This window comes from Equus quagga, chromosome 1 (assembly GCF_021613505.1).
Source record: "Equus quagga isolate Etosha38 chromosome 1, UCLA_HA_Equagga_1.0, whole genome shotgun sequence".
In the NCBI taxonomy this organism is placed as follows: Eukaryota; Metazoa; Chordata; class Mammalia; order Perissodactyla; family Equidae; genus Equus; species Equus quagga.
Window position 1 is genome coordinate 43,707,449 of NC_060267.1, and position 19,818 is coordinate 43,727,266.

A 19,818-nucleotide genomic window follows, 5' to 3' on the forward strand; every position below is an offset into this window, starting at 1 on the left:
GTCAGTGTTTCCCTGAGTTCTTGCAAACTGTTCTAGCAAATAATCAAGTCCATGGGGCAGGAGGTCATGGGAAAGTCGATTTGTAGTCAAGTCACACAGAAGTTGTGGATAAGCTGGGGTCCTACTACTTGCGATTGACATCTAAAGTAGGGGCACTCTTGTGGGACTGAGCCCTTAACCTGTGGGATGTGATGCTATCTCCAGGTAATAGTGTCAGAATTAAGTAGTAGGATGACACCCAGCTGGTGTCGCAGAATTGCTTCATGTGGGGAAAAAACCCACACATGTTTGGTGACCGGAAGTGTCAGCAGTAAAGCGTCCTGTGTGAAAGTAAAGGAGAAGGGCACAGGAGGAGAACTGAAGGTTTCTGCAATACAGTCACCAAGTGTATTAGTTTCCTAGGGCTGCTGTAACAAAGTGCCACAAACTGAGTGACTTAAAACAACTGAAATTTATTCTCTTAGAGTTTTTCTGGAGGTAGAAGTCTGGTGTCGGCAGAGCCCTCATTCCTTGCCCCTTAGAGCTTCTGGTAGCCCTAGGTGCTCCTTGGTTAATAGCCACATAACTCCAATCTCTGCCTCCATCTTCACACGATGTTCTTCCTACCCATCTTCACGTTGTCTTCTTACAAGGACATGAGTCATGCTGGCTTAATGGCCCATCCTATTCCAGGATGACCTCATCTGAACTAATTACATCTACAACAACTCTGTTTCCAAATAAGTTCACATTCTAAAGGACGAGGGGTTAAGACTTCAAATTATTTTTCAGGATCACCATTCAACTCACAGCACAACGGTTTCACTAAATAACACCAGTCCCCCAACAACATGTTTCACATTTCAGTTACCATGGTATATTAACTGTGAGTAATTGCATAAAGTAAAAACCGTGCTGATAGCTTTTGTTAAAAACAAGGCAAAGGGCCCCAAATGGAGTTGTTTATTCTAAGCCCCAGATCACCAAGCTGAGACTTGACCGAATTACAGTTTCAGCTCTCCCCGAAATGGAATCTTAAACCAGTCAGTCAGGGATCAGCTGATAGCACTAGTTAGTAATCTGCTGATAGAACCCTGCCATCTCCCAAAGGAAAGTAACCTTGCTGTAACCAACTCACTTTTTTGCCTAGTATAACTTCCTTGTTCCTGCTCCCTTCTGCCTATAAAAGTCTTCCATTTTGTACCGCTCCTCAGAGCTCCTTTCTGTCTGTTAGATCAGATGCTGCCCGATTCAAATTGATTTTTGTTCAAATAAACTCAAAATTTTTAATATACCTCCGTTTATCTTTTAACAGTCTTCAGCACAAAAATCACTATGTAAATAACAGACGCACATCATCATCAGTGACCAATCACGTCACTTCTTCAAAGTCTGTCGGTGACGGATCACTGCGCATATCATAGGAGTAGCATTGCAATAAGCAGCTAACACCCTTAATGCTACAGAAACCAAGGAAAGAGGTTGGAATTATTAAAACTTAAAAGTTTAGAGAAAACTCCATGTAGAGCTAAAATCTAGACTTCTGAGGAATAGGCGCTGAGGGGGCCGCAGTCAGTTGCTGCTGGTGTCTCTGAGGGTATTGGAGGCAAATTAAGTTCATTCTGCTACTGCTGGGAAGTCTGCAAACTAGATTCAGCTGCTTCTACAAGCAGGCACTGCTGCTGCCAGGGTGAAGAAGCATTGTTGGGGTGATGCTCACAGGAACCACAAGGAGACAGGAAGCAGACAGGAAGTGGTGAGTCCTTTCTTCTTCTTCTAGCCTTGCCGTCTCCTTCTAACAAGTTCTGTAGACAGAGCCTAAAATGGAGCCATCTGGCATGCAGATCTCTTATTTGAAGAATCCTAGCTGTAGCATCACAGAGCAAAATATAGAAGGGTGGATTTGGAGCTAGAAGACTAACTTAATAACTAGTACACTATTTTAGAAGCAATAGTGGCAGAGAAATAGAACCAGGTATGCAAGGTAATAGGATGTGTTTTGTTTATCAAGGGAAATTGAAATTAGTTTTGTCCTAATGTCCCTGGTTGACGGAGAATGTGAGAAGAAATCTAATGATGAAACTTAAATAGTTTCAGAAAATTGTAAATGGTGTGCAGAATGTGAACTTTATTTGCAATAGTTTCTAATACCTGCGATGTCTGAAAAGAAGCAATGAATCTGAAAAACAGTGATGAATGTGTTAAAAAAAACCTGCAAAGTTTGCTCAGTTTTGATGGACTTATTCAAAAGCAACATTTTATAAGGAGCTTAATGAATCATTTCCTGCCAAATATTAATGGAAAGTAGAATTTGGTTTTCTTTCTACTAAAATGCCAAAGTTTAGTCTTGGCAGATTTAGAGGTAGTAAAATGTTATTTAAATTAAAAAAATTTCTAACTGTGATAAAATACATATAACATAAAATTTACCATCTTAAACATTTTTAAGTGCACAGTTCAGTAGTTTTAAATAGATTCACATTTTTGTGTAAGTAGGCTCCAGAATTTTTCATTATACAAAACTGAAACTCTATACCCATTCAAAAACCCCCCATTCTCTCCTCTCCCCAGCTTCTGGCGATCACCATTCTAGTTACTGTTTTTATGAGTTTGACTACTCTACATACCTCATTTAAGTGAAATCATACAGTATTTGTCTTTTGTGACTGGCTTATTTTGCTGAGCATAATGTTCTCAAGATTCATCCATGTTGTCGCATGTGTCAGAATTTCCTTCCTTTTTCAGACTGAATAATATTTCTTCGTATGTATATACCACATTTTGTTTATCACTTTCTCCATTATCAAACATTTCAGTTGCTTCCGCCCTTTGGCTATTGTGAAAAATGCTGCTATGAACATGGTTGTACAAATAGCTCTTCAGGACCTTGCTTTTTGTTCTTTTGGATACATACCCAGAAGTGGGATCGCTGGATCATTTGGTAACTCTATTTTTAATTTTTTAAGGAACCACCATACTGTTTTCCATAGCAGCTGCACCTTTTTACATTCACATCACTAGTACACAAGCATTCCAGTTTCTCTACATCCTTGCCAAGACTGGTTATTTTCCATTTTTAGTTTGTTTTTCATAGGAGCCATCCTGATGGGTGTAAGGCATATCTCAGTGGTTTTCATTTTTTTATTTGCATTTCTCTGATGATCAGGGATGTTGATCATCTTTTCATATGCTTCTTGGCCATTTGTATATCTTCTTTGGAGAAATGTCTGTTCAAGTCCTTTCCCCATCTTTTAATTGGGTTATTTGTTTATTGTTACTGTTATTGAGTTCTAGGAGTTCTTTATATATTCTGGATATTTACCCCTTATCAGATGCATGATTTGAAAATATTTTCTCCCTTCCATTGGTTACCTTTTCCATTCTGTTGATTGTTTCCTTTGGTGCATAGAAGTTTTAAATTTTGATGTAGTCTGATTTATTTTTTCTTTTGTTGTCTGCACTTTTGGTGTATATCCAGGAGATTATTGCCAAATCTAATGTCATGAAGCTTTTCTCCTGTATTTCTCCCACATCTGGGAGAAAGTAAAAAGAAGGTAAAAAATAACATTTTATTTTTGCAGAAATAGAAAAAACCTTCCTAAAACTCACATGAAATCTCAAAAACTAAACGGGGGCTGGCCCAGTGGCACAGCGGTTAAGTTCACACATTCCACTTCAGTGGGGGGGAGGTTTGCCGGTTTGCATCCGTGGTGCGGACCTACACACTGCTTGTCAAGCCATGCTGTGGCAGGCGTCTCACATATAAAGTAGAGGAAGATGAGTGTGGATATTAGCTCACGGCCAGTCTTCCTCAGCAAAAAGAGGAGGCTTGGTGGCAGATGTTAGCTTAGGTCTAATCTTCCTCAAAAAAACAATAAATAAGGGGCTGGCCCCGTGGCCGAGTGGTTAAGTTCGCGCTCTCCGCTGTAGGTGGCCCAGTGTTTCGTTGGTTCGAATCCTGGGCGCGGACATGACACTGCTCATCAAACCACGCTGAGGCAGCGTCCCACATACCACAACTAGAAGAATCCACAATGAAGAATATACAACTATGTACCAGGGGGCATTGGGGAGAAAAAGGAAATAATAAAATCTTTAAAATAAATAAATAAATAAATAAATTATACTACATCAAAATTTAAACTTCTGTGGACCAAAGGAAACAAGCAATGGAATGAAAGCTTTGTGTATGGTGTAAGGTAAGACCCAACTTCACTCTTTTGCGTGTGGATATCCAGTTATCCCAACACCATTTGTTGAAAAGACTGTCCTTTTCACATTGAATGGCTTGGGATCCTTGTCAAAAGACATTTGAGCATATATGGAGGGTTTATTTCTGGGCTTTCTATTCTATTCCATTGGTCTGTCTGTCTGTCTTTATGCCAGTAACACACTGTTTTGATTACTGTAGCTTTGTAATAAGTTTTGAAATAAGGAAGTATGAGTCCTCCAACTTTGTTTTTCTTTTTCAAGATTGTTTTGGCTATTTGAGGTTCCATGTGAATTTTAGGATGGATTTTTCTATTTCTGCAAAAATAAAATGTTATTTTTTACCTTCTGCCCAGATAGAAGAGATTCGTTATCTCACTAAAATAATGTTCTGTGGTTTGTGCTGTACTTAATTGTTTTTTAGCATCTCAATTCTGAAAAAGCTAAAGTTCCTACCAATTGTGTTACCTTCTGCTGTGTTTATTTTTAATTACCTTATTGACACTTTGATTAATAGGCAGCCAAGCTCTAATCATTTATTGTTCTAAGGTATATATGCTCCTATTTAATCAAGTGAGCACATCTTCTCTGATAGTTTTTTATTTTTTTCCTGCCAAGATTAGAGCCTAAATTCAGGAAAAAAAACCCTCAAGATGTTTTTCACATTTACACTGTGGTAGGGGTTTCCCAGAGGGCCCCTTGGCAATCACAAAGATTTGTTCTTTTATCTTATTGAAAGAGAAATCTAAAACTGAAGTTTATTTGGTATGCTCTAGATTTTGTAATTATTTTCACACTATCTTAAAAAGTGCTTAGGAAGACCTTCCCTGTCAATACAGAAGTGTAACTTTCTCTTGGTTAATTTTATTGTTTTTTACAGTTTAAAATAAAAATTGCATATATTTAAGGTGTACAACATTATATTCTGATATACATAATAAAATGATAGCAACGGTCAAGGTAATTAACATATCTATCTCCTCACATAGTTGTGTGTGTGTGTGTGTGTTAAGAATACCTGAGATCTACTTTCTTAGCAAATTTCAAGTATACAATACAGTACTATTAACTATAGTAACCATGTAGCACATTCTATCTCTAGAACTAAAATTCATCCTCCATAACTAAAACTTCGCACCCTTTGACAGACATCTCCCGATTTCCCCCACCTCCCTGCCCTTGGTAACCACCATTCTACTCTCTGCCTCTATGAATCTGCCATTTCTAGATTTCATCTATCAGTGAGATCACGCAGTGTGTTTCTTTGTGTGTCTTCACATAATGTCCTCCAGGTTCAGCCACACTGTCACAATCCTGTTGAAAATGGCAGGATTTCCTTCTTTTCTAAGGCTGAATAATAGTCTATAGTATATGTATATGACAATTTCTTCATCCTTTCATCTGTTGACAGATACTTAGGTTGCTTCCGTATCTTGGCTATTGTGAATAATGCTGCAATAAACATGAAACCACAGATATCTCTTTGAGATACTGATTTCATTTCCTTTTTGTATATACCCAGAAGAGGGATTGCTAGATCACATGGTAGTTATATTTTTAATTTTCTGAGGAACTTTCATACTGTTTTCCATAATGGCTGTACCAATTTACATTCCCACCCACAGTGTATAAGAGTTTCCTTTCTCCACATCCTTGCCAACATTTGTTATCTTTTGTCTTTTTGATAATAGCCATCCAAACAGATGTGAGGTGATATCTCATTGTGGTTTTGGTTTGCATTTCCCTGATGATTAGCGATGCTGAGTACCTTTACCTTGATGAATTTTGAAGAGGTAAAGTATTAATATAAATCTGTTTCAGATACTGTGTATACTTTATCTGGAAGACTTGCCAATGTTCTTACTGCCCCTAATATGTTCTTATCTTCAGGAAAACATTGAGCAATATTTAATGAAATTGTTATATATTTTATCCTATAAAAAATTTTATTCTCCATTCTGATATTATTGGCTAGTGTTATTAATTAATCAGAGCCATTGAGTCTTATCATCAACATGTGGTTTCTGTTTTCCTCTCCTGCTTGCCTAAGGGCTTTGCCATATGCTACAAGTACAAATTGGGTCTTCAGCCTCAGAGCCTCAAGAACAGGACTGTACCATCTACTCTAATTATTAGTACTGCAGTGAATAGACTCATCGGCACAGGCTTCTGAGCCAGCACTGTTTACACCCTGTCAGACTGTACCAGAGGGCTGAACTGTAATTTCCAAATTATTTTTAGATCAGAAGGCATGACTGTGAAAACCTACTAACCCAAGATCCTGTGCAAAACAAGATCTACATAGTACTGTGTGAACTGATGAGAAAAACCTAATATTTTATTTTGGGGGGAATATTGTTGTATTATTCATAATGTCCTATTTTCTGATGAGCCTACCAGGAAGCCCTTTCTCTTTCTTCAAATTCTATCTCCAACCCGGAATGGCGTAGACTATGCTTATTAACTGAAATGAAACATTGTTTAAATGATACTTTGTTCTCCCTGACCCCTCGGCATTCAAGAACAAATACTTCTGCTGAATCTCTTTATTTTGCATGTCAATATAGTAATTTGCAGACATTCAATAAGAATCTCTCCTACTCTCTATCAAGATACACCTGAACAAATCAGCTTTTCTTTCAGGGCTGTACTGGAGTATCGTTTTAGAGAATGAATCTCATTTCATCAGCTGTGACAAGCCTACAGTGAAGGAACTAGAATGGTTCTTAATCTGTGGAAACCACACACATAAATGAATCAGGCTGAAATACAATGTCTAGCTTGTAAAAATATGTGTTATCAAGACCAATCTTCAGAAACTTTTTCTAATCATAAGGGGAACTAGTAAGAAAAATTATCCAAAACTCAGAAACAAGACAAAAAAATGACTGCATGTCCCTTAATGTCTAACAAACTCCCCCGCCCCCCAGATTATTTAATTTTCTAGGGAATATACTTTTGTGTGATTTAATATTTACTGTTGATCAGAGCCCAGACTTTGTGAAGTTGCAGGTTAAGTTGTAAATTTCTTCAGGGAGAGAGGAAAATGATTTCTTTCCCAAAGAAAAAAATAAATCCAAAGTTTTATTTCAAACCTAGCAAATGTAATTCTGTATGCTTTTCAGATGGACTGTAATATATCCTCCATTCATCTAATTCTCATTTGAACTAACCACCCAACTCACGGGTAAATTAAATAATAATCATTGACACATGTTCATTCTATGTTTGTAAAAAAATCATGTTTTAAAAAATTATACTTTTTTAAAATTAGATTTTGACACTCCCTAATAGCTTCTCTAATTTACCTATTCTAGTTCAAACTACATACTGCTGTCAATCTGATTACCTAAAATACCACTTATGATACTCTCCCCTCCTTGATGAAATATCCTATCGACAGGATAATTTTACTGAAGTCATTAGCCTAGTATACACAATCCTTCACTTTTGAACTCGAGGTGTCTTTAGCACCTTATCTTCCACACAAAATCTCATTTCGGTCAAACAAAAATAAAGTACCTTTTTTTTTTTTAACCAATATGTCATAGTAAAACAATGAAATTTTAAAAATCTCATCTGAATTGCTTTATCTGTCCTCTTCCCCTCTTGAAACTTCTATTCCTACAAGCCAGCTTATTTTATCTTAGCTAGTAACCCCCCGTGGGAAGTAAATGCCTGAACTCTGATAGCATTTAATACAACATGAATAAAGATATATTGTGGTATAATAAAGATATATCTGGTCTTTGTCCCTGGTTCCTGATACAAAGCTTCAAAAACCCTTGGAACTTCCTGAGAGGAGTGTCTTTGTTATACTAGTGGGTAACTTACAGTAGGCCCCTCGATAGCCTCAGGATGGGGACAGGTCACCAGAAAGACCATGTGATTAGAGGATTAGATGCTTTGGCCTTTGAGCCAGCCTGTCCTCCAGGGAAGCAAGAGGGGCTAGAGATTGAGTTAAACATGTGGCCAATGATTTACTCAATAATGTGTAATGAAACCCCAATAAAAACTCTGGACACCAAGTGGAGTTTCCTAGGTGGTGTACACATTGATGTGCTACCTGGAGTCCATGAAGAGAGGCCACAGAAGCTCTGCATTTCCTCCCAGACTTCACCCTATACATGTCTTCATTTGACTGTTTCTGAGTTGTATCCTTTATAATGAAACTAATCCTAAGTACAGCACTTGCCTGAGTTGTTCCAGTGAATTATCAAAGTGAGGAGGTTACAGGAACCCCTGAATATATAGTCAAGTCAGTGAGAAGTACAGGTGGGCTGAGGACCTCTGGAACTTGTGGTTGGCAACTGAAATAAGGGCAGTCTGTGGAGGACTGAGCTCTAAACCTGTGGTGCCTGTACTAACTCTGGGTGGTTAGTGTCAGAATTGTATTGCAGTATACTCCATTTGGGATTGCAACAGAGTGTATATCTAACAATGTATTATGTTAATAGCTTACATTTCATGTGTGGAGAAAGCATGCTATTCCATTTGTCTGCTTTGGCTGTCTTCTCAGGAATTCTCTCCTATAGGAGAGAACTATGTGGCAGTGGACTATGTGATTTTTTCCCTCTGGGTACAACTAATCAGAGTGGATATATGACCCAGCTGAACCAGTAAGATTCTGTCTTCCAGGAATGTGTATGGGAACACTGAAATGTTAATCCGTTGGTTGGTGGTGCTGGAGCATGAGGTATCTGGCATAGTAAGTACTCAATAGATTTTTGTTGAATGAATAAATGAGAAGTTTCTGTAACTATAGGGCTTGGGGACGATTTCCTCATGTACATAGAAAAACAGAGAAAATCAGTCTGCTGAAAGAGGTGAAAAGCAGAGACAAAAAGGTCACATGAATCTGGAGAGATAGTGAGATGACCCACTTTGGGCTGCTGAAGATTTTCCTGTTCCAGATCCAGTGAGGTCCGAAGGCATTCTGCTTTGGTTTTCCTTGAAACGGGTTTGTGTATTCTTATTGTATTTCCCCATTTGCCCAAGTTAGTTTGAGCAGATTTTTGTTACTAGTGTTAAAGAATAATTTTTTTAAATGATAAAATCATGATTCTCATAGAAATAGAAAAATAACATGTATCAAAGATTTTACGAACTCTTTAGTTAAATTTCGAAACCAGATGTTAAAGTATGTTCAAAGGAGAATTTAAACAGACATATTTATTGATCAGGGATATTGAAATGAATTTGCAAGTGGATGCAAAACTGGCTTTTGTGAGAGAGGGAGAGTTGTCACCCACTGGACAGAATTTATATGTATGGCTCTGGGCAAGAATTATTTGCATTATTACTTGTTTTCCACAAGTTAATTTCAGTTCTCTAAAAAGTTGTAAAATAGCCTAGTCAAAGACAAAAGTGAATGTCTCTATATGATCAGCTAATCTTAGCATTATAGCATTTCATTGGAAGTATATACAGTAATTTCTTTTGCTTATTTATTTCATTGAAAGTATGTCCACGAATCTCTTTTGCTTATTCCAACATCTTAAGTGTTTCCCCATACTGGTAAACAAATGCTTCCTGTACGAAGGAGAGTGTTTCTCATATCTTTGTGTGAGAAAGTTAGCCTCTTTCTGAAAGGCCTGCACCTGTGCAAGGACACGAGCACTCCTGTTGTTACAAAGGCCGAATCAACCCTGGTGACCAAAGGATAACAGAGCCCCCTATATCTAATCTCCCCAATCAGATTTTAGCCACTCAAGTACAGGAAACTTGCCTGATGCCTAGCTGCCCTTCACAAAGTGTGTTGTAAGAAGTAGGTTAGAGGGGGCTGGCCCTGTGGCCAAGTGGTTAAGTTCGAGCTCTCCACTTCGGCAGCCCAGGGTTTCGCCAGTTCAGATCCTGGGCCGCTCATCGAGCCACGCTGAGGCGGCGTCCCACATAGCAGAACCAGAAGGACCTACAGCCAGAGTACAGAACTGTGTACTGGTGGAGCTTTGGGGAGAAGGAAAAAACAAGAAGACTGGCAACAGATGTTAGCTCAGGTGCCAAGCTTTAAAAACAAAATGAAGTAGGTTAGAGCAAATCAGTATTTGCTAATTGGTTGTCGAAGTTAACAAATTGAAATAAATTTGTGACTGTTTAAAGATTTGAAACAATGACAACAACATAAACTAAAAATAAACACCCTAGCCTGCCGTCTGGAATAATCAGAAACTGAAGATTCTTTGATCTAATAAATGTGTGCCGCTGAACTCACTATCAAGCATTTGAGGCTTTGCTATTATCATATGTCAGGAAGATTTAAAAATCTCTATAAAGCATATGAACAACTACATAATAAATATCACTTATGTTGTATTTTTTATATATAAAGAAAAAAGCCTTTAAAACTGGGAATTTGCATGCACAAAAGAGAGAAAATGAGCTGATTCTATCATTTTTTTTTTCTTTTCCCCATCCCTCCTCCCAGCCCCATGTAAAGCCACATTTAACATGAAAGGATAAAGGATAATGGTGACCTGATAGTGGAGGCTGCTAAGCACCCACATAAATCCAGCTAATAATGAGACAATGAAAACAGAAGTTCTTCCTGGGAGCTGAGTGTGGGGGTTGGGCAAGCATGTCTGCCACAGAGATTAGCTGGTCCAGTCTGAGTGAGGAGACCAATCACTGACCACGGATCTCCCATCTCCAACAGCTGCCTGAATGCTTCGGCATGCTCTAGGAGATAAATGTAAGACTGACGATCATAGATAACAAATTCAGGATGTTATGACAGCCAGCTGAGAACACACACATGGGTCTTAGGACTGCTCAGCCACAGGGCCCTGTCTCAGTGCCAGCCCCTGTTGTCCCTTCTTCCTTGTTGTGGAGGCTGTAGCCTTCTTTCTCGCCTTCCGGTGCTGCCATCTCACACTGTTCTCTCAGGCTCTAAAGACAAACCCACGACAAGGGATTTTCCTCTTCAGAAGTTTTGTTGTTAATCACTACCAGGAACTAAATTAGCATGAAAAACCATGACAGAAAAAAAGGAAGCTACAGTGTTCTTACGGTAGACTAGTTTCCGACTTAGCAAATGACAAGTGGAAAGTAATTTTAGGATTTCTCCCCTCTACTTTTATTTCTCAAATGGAGTGGAAGGGTGGAGTTTTCCTGCTGCCCTGCCCTCTTACTCCACATTTAGATATAAATGAAACCTGAAGATAAAATCCTGGTGTAAGAGTAGGTATCTCTTTGGTACAAGTGGTCATTTACATTTTTAAGAACTCCTGGAACTTTTCCTTGTTCGGGCAGAATCCTCTTGCAAAAGGGAGACCAATATAATCTCAGGTGGGTGAGTTACTTCCTTTTGGAAAGAGTGGAGGAAAAAACTCTCAGTTGTAGTTTAAATTTTGAAAGACAAATAAATCTTTAAAATTAAGAGAAGCTAAAAAATGCTGATTGTGGAAAATTTTGCCCAGTAATTTGAGAATTTCGTTTAAGAAATTCTTCACAGGGCCAGCCCGGTGGCGCAGCGGTTAAGTTCGCACATTCTGCTTCTCCGCGGCCCAGGGTTCGCCGGTTTGAATCTCGGGTGCGGACACGGCATCGCTTGGCACCCCATGCTGTGGTAGGCGTCCCACATATAAAGTAGAGGAAGATGGGCACGGATATTAGCCCAGGGCCAGGCTTCCTCAGCAAAAGAGAGGAGGACTGGCAGTAGTTAGCTCAGGGCTAATCTTCCTCAAAAAAAAAAAAAAAAAAAGAAAGAAATTCTTTACAAACTGAGATGAAGTTGAATACTGGGCACCTAACTGAAAAGCAGTTCCCTTAGGGAGAAAGGGGTCTCCTCGGGTTGGAGTCAGAAAAGACCTTGCTCTGCTGTGACTAAAGAAATTACTCTGGGTATTAAATTAGGGGCACTACCTGATACTCGAACAACATGCAAACAATGTTTTGTGTGATTCTGCAGTGAAGTAAATTGAGTAATTGAAGACTGCAACTTAACTACCAGGAGAGCTGTGGATGGGACCGTGAGGGAGGTGAAGCTTACGTTTGACATCTTTCCCCTTCTGATGCTTTCATCCCCTTCAAGTTTCTTTATTGTCCAACATCTTTTATTTTCCATTCCTTCTCAGTTAGCTAATTTCTGGTAATGTTATTCCTAAGTTATTAATACAGTTGTATGTTACTTGGCAAGAGGTGCACATTCTGAGAAGTGTGTCGTCAGGCGGTTTCACTGTTTTGTGAACATCATGGAGAATACTTACACGAACTTAGATGGTATAGCCTGCTGCACACCTAGACTATTTGGTACTAATCTTGTGGGACAACAGTCATATATATGCGGTCAGGTTTTTTTTTTAACTTTTTATTAAGATTATGGTAGTTTACAACCTTGTGAAATTCCAGTTGTACATTATTGTCAGTCATGTTGTAGCTGCACCACTTCACCCTTTGTGCCCTCCCCCCACCCCCTTTCCCCTGGTAACCACCAATCAGTTCACTTTGTCTCTATGTTTAACTTCCACCTATGAGTGGAGTCATACAGAGTTCATCTTTCTCCATCTGGCTTATTTCACTTAACATAATACCCTCAAGGTCCATCCATGTTGTTGTGAATGGGATATGTGGTCAGTTTTTGATTGAAACATTGTTATGCAGCACATTACTGTAATTTAAAAGTGGATTTTTAAACATGAAAACACTTATAGAGGTAAAGGAAAGACTAGTGGTGGAATTCAGGTAACATGGCAACCTGCAGGAGAGATTCTGTCTGAATGCCTCATATTCTAATATGTGAGCAATCCTCCTTTCTGCTTCTTGTTTCTTCTTAAGTTTGCTTACTCACTGCCACACATCTGCAATTGCTATTGGCTCACCTCCTATTTAAAGTGTTGGAGGGGCCAGCCCTGTGGCTGAGTGTCTGCTTCAGCGACCCAGTGTTTGCAGGTTCAGATCCTGGGCACAGACCTACGCACTGCTCATCAAACTATCCTGTGGCAGCATCCTACATAGAAGCACTAGAATGACTCACAGCTAGAATATACAACTACGTACTGGGACTTTGGGGAGGAAAAAAAAAAAGAGGAAGATTGGCAACAGATGTTTGCTCAGGGCCAATCTTCCTCACCAAAATAAATAAATAAATAGATAAAGTATTGGAATTTTGTTAAGTTCTTGTTTTCCTTTCTTCTTTCCAAACAGAATATGACAGAATCTGTTATCAGTTATTTATACCTTGACTGAAGCCTATTTACATTATTCTGCCACTCCCATACTTAATTGCATTTATCTTTTACTTTTGATAAACCTTCACCTAACAGACTTGGACACCTAGCCTGTGGCCCTGATGCAGACTTGACTGAGTTAAATAATCCTGATTCATGTCAAATGAAAGATAGGCACTCTAATCCCAAAGGAGGACCTCATGTACTCAGCAGAGGTGGTTGGATGCCATAATCCCGAGATGGGCTCCAAATGCACAGTAGATCCCTTCCAGCCAGCTCAGTGCTTACACAACTGATAAGCCCAGGAAGCAGGGAATCAGAGAATTTGCTTTTCTAATATGGGAAGATAGAGTTTATGATGTTTTGACATCAAAGACCATCGCACTTTTCCTCCCTCAGGGCTCATTTCCAAGAGCCTACTTAGAGTGTCCAAATGGGTTCCCCACTTGGTAGCAACACTTTTTCACTGAGCTCTCAAGCTTTGGTCTCTAATAATATATTTTTTTTCTTTAAAACCTTTGTGAAGTAAAAGGCTTTATCTCTTTTGAAAGGAATTTCAGATGTTAAGGGAGAGAGAGAAGAGTATTTGAGGAGTAGAGTAGTGAGTAGGGTACCTTTCCCATGGCTCCTGAAATGTTCCTCATCTGACCCCTGTACCCAGTTGAGAACCACTAAATCTTCTGCTTTACCATTAGCAAAGATTTGATCAAGTTTAACATCCTGTTCTGTGTGTTATTAAAGCAATATTAATTTTTATTGGCTCTCCAAATAGAAAATTATAATATAAAATATACTTATTCACACTGCGCATACCCTCAGAGGTACAATAAATATTCTATTGATCTATGCTTTGCTTTCATTCTTTAACACTCATGAAATATGCTAATAATATAAACTTAAGAAAGTATAGAGAACATTGATGTTATTCCTTAAACTTCCACTCCAGTTTTCTTTATGTATGTAATAGTTTGTACCCTAAGATTTCTTCAAGTGATAGTAAAGTAGCGTCATACTCAAAATATCAGCTGAGTTTTTTGTGCTGGTGATGACAATAGAAGGATATCAAGAAATGGAGAGTTAGGTTTCACTTCTGTATAGTGAACATAAAAGATTATTCACTGAAGGTGGGGGAGGCTATGCATGTGTGGGGCAGGAGGTACACGGGAACTCTCTGTACTTTCCGCTAAATTTTGCTGTAAGCCTAAAACTGCTCTAAAATTAAAAAAAAAAAAAAACCCGTTTAAAAAAAAGTTATCCGAGTAGGAGTGAAACAAGGTACCTGTGTAGGGTCTTCCCTGAGTCATGTTTTGATGTAAATAATAGTTAACACTTTTTCAGTTTTGAACTATGTGATAGACACTGTGCCACATGCCATAGGCACGACTGCTATTTGTCACCAGATATCTGTTCTTGTCTTCCCCTTAGTAATAAAACTCTCCGTTTTTAGCTGGGCATTTGGCTCCCTAGCATAAAGGCTTTATTTCCTAGCTGCCTTTGCAGGTAGGTGTGCCAAATAACTAAATTTCTACCCATAGGGCACAACTGGAATTGGTGAGTACTTTTTCTGGGCAGTGAACCAAAGGGAGAGAGCGTATCTTTTCTGGCCTCTTCTTTCTAGCAGTTTGGCCGTTCAGCTGTGTTCCCACACTTAGCTGAAAGCACCCCCTCTCACTAGGTGCTGCCATAGAACTAACTTCTAACTGACAGGTGTCAGCAAAGGTAGCATTCTGGAAAATTGTCTTTAAAGGGTGGAGGCATCGTCTTCTTTACACCTTTGTTCTTTCTACTAGCTAGAAGCTTCAGCAGATTTGCAGGAAGATTGTGAGGATGGAAGAGCAACAAGATAGAAGACTGGGACCTTGAGGACTGCCGCTGCCCCACTTACTTCCAGCATAATATGCGTGAAAGAGAAGAACTTGCATCTGATTGAATTGTCTCTTGTTTTTAGGTTTCTGTGTTTCATACTAAACGGATCCTTGGAATCCATTAAGCACTTGGAAGTGGGTACTGTACCTAACAAGAACTAAAGTCGGGGTACTGGCCTAGAAGCTGGGCAGCAGGTGGTATAGACTCCAAATTGCAGCCTGATGATTTGATGGCAAACATTTCCCTGCTTTGGCTTGGAAAAGAGACCATGTGCTGACCGAGGCTGTAACTTTAGGGCCAGTGACAGGAAAGATGAATGATTTCTGTGTGTATTGGCTCTTTCTTGACACTTTCAGCAAAGCCTTCCAGGCTTAAGACAGGCAGTATAGAAACAGACAGAAGGGCCTACAGTTTTGCTACAAGAGGCCTGCAGTCCAAGTTGATAATTTGGGCCCTTGCAGGGATGAGAAGAGCAACAGCTTCTGCACCCCAGCTCAACCAGGTGTAAGCAGTGGCTGAAAACCTACAGCTTTGGCAGGAGATAAAACTAGTGCCTCATTATACAAAAGCATCAACCAGCTGGCAGAGAGTAGATTAAGGGTTGTTTCTTCGCACTCAAGCCTGTTGTAAACAACTTCGAGGTAGCTGCCATTAAGATGAGAGAGAAACGGATGGGCAGAATACCACAACCAATAAGTAAAAGACAAGTCTTCAGGCTTAAAAACAAAAAACTCAATGTCTCGACAGGCTCTTTGGCTGTGATTACAAGGACAGAGAATTGACAGAAAGTAAATAAAAATGCCTTCCTATTTGAAAGAATTATATTGCCTGCAAGGAAGAACTTCTGAAATAGCAAAGCTAGAGGCCAGGAGGACTGGATTAGTCTTCTGGGGCTGCCATCAAAAAATACCACTGACTGGGGTGCTTAAACAACAGAAATGTATTTTCTCACAGTTCAGGAAGCTAGAAGTCCAGGGTGAAGATGTCAGCACATTTGGCTCCTCCTGAGGTCTCTCTCCTTGCTGTGTAGACAGCCACCTTCTCACTGTGTCCTCATGTGGCCTTTCCTCTCATGACTCTTTCTCTTTTCTTTCAAGGACTACCATCATATTGGATTAGGGCACCACCATTTTGACCTCATTTAACCTTAATTACTTCCTTAAAGGCCCTATCTCCAAATGTAGTCACATTGGGGGTTGGGGCTTCAACATGTGAAAGACAGTATGTCAACATATGAAGGACAGTAAGTGAAAGAGTTCATCATAGAGGGCAGACCCAAGGGCTGCCTGGTAGGCTAATCAAGGAACTCCATTCCCAGGCCAGGCAGCCTTTGCGATTCCTGCCCAGCAGAGTTCAATAATTTCTATGGACCAGTGCCGACGGGGTTGTGTGAAAGTTTCCTGTTTTCTCCTTAGTCAACTGGAATTTTAGTTAAAGTTATCCTAGTCCTGTTTTACCATTATATATTGAGTAAGAGTGAAGGGATAGGGCAAATAACTTTTAGTTTGTGGGTTTCTGGACTGTGAGTGGCTACATCTTGCCATGATGGAGATGAATGAATTGGCACCCAGAGATTCTGGGCTTTGAGTTTAATGCAGTAACCAGATGACACTTTGGAGTTATGTCTCAAAGGGAGGGGGTCTATATGTGGAAAGAAGGAGCATGTGTGGATGAGTGGACTGTGGCAAGGACTGCTACTTGTCTCCTGCTTTGTTTCTTGAAATAAAGACTACATTTCCCAGCATTCCTTGCAGCTGTGTAATTTTTCCAGGAAGTGTTTTTAAAAAGAATGGTCAAACCCTACCTTACTTTTTCTCCTTCCTCCTAGCTGGAATGAGGACATGATTTTTGGAGCTTCATTACCCATCTTAGACTATAGAGTAAAGCTGCCTGCTGTGCACAGCGGAGCAAAAAGATCTAAAGAGCTAGATCCCTGTCACTATGGAAGGACTACCTCTAGGCTTCTTTTACATGAGACAGAAATAAACTATACTTTTAAAGCCAGTATTATTTGGGGTATGCTGGATTATTCTGTTGTCAGTTTGGCTAACCTGGGAAATGTGTTTCCCAGAATCCCCTTTCCTCTATGATTCCAGGTTAGAGTTGACCACAGAGGAATTTGCTCATAATCTGGGAGGCAGAAGTGAAACAGTATCCACCCCTCTGAAGGCCTTCATTGTCCCACGTGATGATGGGCAGACGTCAAGGTGCTCAGTGGGCTCAGCTTGTCCACTCTCCTCTGTTCTGTTGCAGGCTCTTTTTCCCAATCGCTGGCCCTGCTGATCAACAACCACCAGATTCCCAGCAGTGGACATACAGGGATTGTAGCTGTGGAGAGGCGTAGCTTCCCAGAGTGCTGAGTGAGCTCCCCATTCGCAGTCCCATTTTGGCTGACGGATGTGCTTGGCTTCTCTGATTTCCTTTCAAGCTTCAACTTGTCCACCCACCCCCAAGAGCTTTGGGAGGATTGCTTAGTTACTGTTCCTCCAGCTTCCCCTTCCGGATCTTTACTTCCTCAGCTCCTCCCACGGTTGTATAAGCTCTAATTCTGTAATAAGTCCGTCGTCTCATAATACACATAGTGACTCTATTCCCTCACTAAACCCTGACTGATACATTAGGTTTTAAAGCATATGTAGGCCACCTTTACGCGAATGGAGACACATTATCTCATTAAATCTTCCTAAGAACCATAGGAAGGTGGCACTGTTATTATCTCCATTTTACTGATGTGGAAACAGGTTTAGAGAAGTTAAGTAACATTCTCACTGTCATGCAGCAAGTAAGTGGTGAAGCCGCGTTTGTAACCCAATCTCCCTGCAAGAGCCCGAGGGCTTAACCTCTATACCTCGATACATATAGGCCTACTGTCCAGGAGTACTACTCTGATTCTTATCCCTTGTTGCTTTAGAGTTTTTATCTTGAAAGTCCACCATGCTGAGCAGAGAACCATATTATATGAGCAACAATCAATAAAGATTGCCAATATGTCTCCAAGGTTTAGTTAATGGCTTGGGAAGGAATCAGTTTTATTGACAGTCTGTTAGTTTATTTCCACTTCAGCTCCCCAAAAGCAAAACCCCTGATTAGGTAGAGCTCCACTCAAGTCAAGAGCTAGGGTCCATTTTTTGGTTTTATTTAACATTTAAAAGCGGAGGAAAGATTAATGTCACATCCTTGGCATACTGCCTACTGAAGCAGAGACTTTAGGCTAAGTTGTCACAATCAGTTCTTGCATGTGTGTGTGTGTGTACAAAAAGAAGCATTAATTCTCATAATTTTTATTAAATCACCCTGAATTCAAGAGTTTCAAAACAACTTAACTCTTTAAAGAAGCTACACTTGAGAACAGACACATTTGCATACCTCGTAGCCCTTTGTCTCAACATTTTAGTGTGTATTTCCTAGGAACAAGAATATTGTCTTATGTAACGATTGCACAGTTAATCCAATTCAAAAATTTAACATTGATACCTTATTCTGTGACTCATATTCTGATTTTGTCCCAGTAATGTCCTTTATGGGACTTTTTTTCTTTGAGGATAGTGTTGAGGATCACATATTACATTTAGTTGTCATGTCTCTTTCGTCTCCTTCAATCTGGAAAAGTTCCTTATTCTTTCTTTGCTTTTCATAATATCAACATTTTTTAAGAATCCATTCTATTTTATAGCACGTTTCTCAATTTGGGTTTGTCTTATGTTTCCTCATGATTTGATTCAGTTTACGCATTTCTGACTGAAAAATAACCAGTCATGAGTCCTTCTCAGGATATCAGTGCTGGTGGGCGTACTATCTAATACTTGGTTTTATTCCCATTGTTTTCTACTGTGGTGCATATAGTTTTTCCCCCCAAACCCAGCCACAATCAATTCTGAAAGAACAAAAGAGCAGGTCAGAGCCTGAAATTGGGATGTACAGGAAAAGGAAGTCAGACCGGTCGGACATTTTTGGGATATACTATACACACATACCCACAGGGAAGGGAAGAAGAAGGTAGGCAACCTGGAGAGCTGCTAGAAAGTACTTCTGAAATCTTCTAGATCTCAGTACTTTATAGGGAGTCAGACACCTCATTTTCTTGGCCAGTGTGGAAGATACTGTCAGTACCATGCCCGTATCCCCACAACACTTACTGTTTCTATACATACAGACAACGTCCTATGCTAGGGCATGACTCTGACTGAGGACTTTCTCTCAGCCCAGGTGCACAGCAGGTTCTGAGCGCTGAGGAGTTACCCCTGGGAGCAACTCTCAGCTAATGACTGATAAGAATTAGAGGATAAATACCCCAGCTTTCTCTCCCCCTGGTGGGACAACTCCCAGAGGCTCCCAAAATGATTGAGCCTCAGTTCCCCCAGTGGTAGCTTGGTAATTAATGTAACTGGTCTAGGCTTCCTCCCTTGCATATCTCAGTTCCCCACTCTCCTAAGAACGCTTCCTAGGATCACCTCTCAAACTACTTGCTTTGAAATCTTTTGCTTAGGGTCTGCTTCTAAAAAATCTGCCCTAAGGAAGCTCAGTTGCGAGGCTGCCCCAACATAATTGGCTAAACGTCTCCATTTCATCAAGCTTGAAATTCTACCCCTTGGAAATGCAT